The sequence below is a fragment of the Leptinotarsa decemlineata genome, unplaced genomic scaffold, assembly GCF_025532065.1.
Source record: "Leptinotarsa decemlineata unplaced genomic scaffold, Ldec_3_MD MMD2_tig00003736_RagTag_RagTag, whole genome shotgun sequence".
Lineage (NCBI taxonomy): Eukaryota > Metazoa > Arthropoda > Insecta > Coleoptera > Chrysomelidae > Leptinotarsa > Leptinotarsa decemlineata.
Window position 1 is genome coordinate 219488 of NW_027412593.1, and position 2695 is coordinate 222182.

Here is a 2695-nt window from a genome sequence, read left to right on the forward strand (position 1 = left end):
TTTGATATTTAATGTATTATATAAACCTGACTTTTAAAAAACTTCGAAATACAGTAGAGTCACTATCAAAAATCAGAGGGTGCCAGATTATTGGAATGTTTGGATTACCGGATCATAGAGAAAACATCATAATAAATAAAATTGTGTCTTGTGTTTCCGTTTTCTTGACATTTTCAACTACACACTTTTCTCATTTCAAAATAACAGGTGAATACGTACGCACGTGCTAATGATAAATTTTGAGGTTAGACTGCTAGACGACGTCTTGGCGACCGAGCGCATAGGTATAGAGGGGCGAGGGAGACGCGGGCATAGGTTGCCGGATTATTGGACTTATCAATCTATTGAAGTGCCGTATAAGTAACATTATAATATAATATTATTACATATACATAGTACATATGTGTATGGAACATTAGATAACAGAACGTAACATTACAAAATGTGTTTCGATAACAAAAGTTTTCATGTCTATAGACCATATATTTCCTATCATGGCATGAATAGTCAAACAACACTTATGCTGGTATAAAACTATTGTATGTTAATTCATTATTTAATATAAATGAAAACATAGATAGATTTTATTTAAACTGCATTTCAAACAGGTTTACACCCGATTATATGTATACAGTCAATGTCGTGGTACATAAAATATATGATTTTAAAATAATTAGAGTAAATAAACACCTAAAATTACGTACAAGACAAACATTAATAAAAACAGGTATACATGGCACTTTTTTTTTCAAATGACTGTCTCATTTCTAATTCATCACAGCAGAAAAATCAAGACTTTGATGACTTACGACTAGATCATTCACTTGCCAATATATTAAAAGTACAAAGAGAAAAAAATTGTAAATAAAAAAATATATTCAACTATGAAAAATTTTGATCACAAATATTAATTTTCTTCCATTTGGTTCCTGAAGAATAATTTTTTTCAATATTCTGAATTTCATGAAGTTATTACAGTTTTTTATTTGTTCAGCATCTTTTTAAAGTGTATCATGTAGATCCTTTCTGGACAACTACCGAGTTCTGAAATTGAGTACTATTACACAAATGCCTACTTATCACAAATTATATACAAAATTCCAACTAGCGTTTCCTAATATGACTGATAACCAGTTCGTGCAAAGCTTATTGTTAAATCATCAGAAAATGGAACTTTCAACGGTAGACGATTAACTATATTGCCAAACTGACTAATTATTATAAGAAAACAACTATGGCTAAGGGACCAGTCAATATAATAATAACATTGATGATCTTCAAACATGTCTCGACCTCTGACGGAAGCACCAAACTCTTACGAAGGTTCGAAATAGATGAACACTTTTATCTAGTAGACCACTACTATAATCTTCATACAGTCATTGTTCACTGTGGTTTTGGCGTTGAATCTGGTCATTATTATGTATTGGTCAAAGACGAAACGGACTGGTTTAGGTTTGACGATAGTCGTGTCACTAAGTTTTCTGGCGATGCCTTGAATTTATTGGAGCCTCTGGAGACACCCTACATTGTGTTTTATGAAAGAGAGGGCATTGGTAGATCAAGATCTACAGATGATGTGGTGCAAGTTTTTCAGGGTTTTCCTGCAGATGAAAAAGCAAATGCGCCACTGGAATCAATGAAGACGCCCCGGAGCGCCAATTAATTTTTGTTGTTGTTTCATGATTTGTATTACTTTCTTCTTAAATATAAATTCATTATTTTTATTGTGACTCATTCAAAATGTGAGCACCGTCTTAAAAAAAATCGGTTATACTGTTTCTCTTACTGTCCGACCGAAACTGGTTTTTACGACCGAAACCGAAACCAAATTTCGGCAACGGTCTCAGTTTCGGCCGAAACCGAAACTTCCTTACAAGAATTATGTTTTGAGGGAAAAATTAGAAAAACGTTATTATAATCAGTCAGTGTTTATTTTTTTATCTTTAAATCACAACGTTATGCAGTCTTCGACATTTTCACTTACTGATAATCAACATAACAACCCCGTATTTAAGAAAAATATATTAATTGCACTTGAAAAATACTTAAAATAGGTGAGGTGCTTATTTGAGTAAGTGTAGATTCTTCTTTTGAATATTATTAATGGTTTTTCAAAAATAACATAAAATTACTTATTTAAGTTGTTACCAATAGGTACTTAATATTTATGTAATAAACAAAGTAAATCACAAAGTATCACAACATGACTAAACTGACGCCCGTTTTTTTACCGAAACTCGACCGAAACCGAACTTTCGGTCGGACACTAGTTTCTTTGGAACAGGACACAATTCACAATTGTTAATATGGATTTCGGACAAACTACTCCTCAGTCCAAGCAGTTAACAGAGTCGTGAGAGGGATAGTTGAGGACCTTGATACTGGGAAGTTAATAGGTCTTATACTCTGTGACTTATCTAAGGCGTTTGACAGTGTCTTCCTTGAGCTGCTGCTGGCAAAGCTCGAGCACTATGGGATAAGGGGTACCCCAGGGGTCCTATTTGACTAATCTCCAAGTGGTATCGCTCAACGGAACCACTTCGCTACGGACTCATACTGATCATGGCGTGCCACAAGGATCCGTCCTTGGGGCATTATTTTTTGCCATTTATGTCAATGATATATTCCATTACTTGCCTCCGGACATGTGTATTGCTTTTTATGATGACACTTTTTTGAAAATTCGCACTAT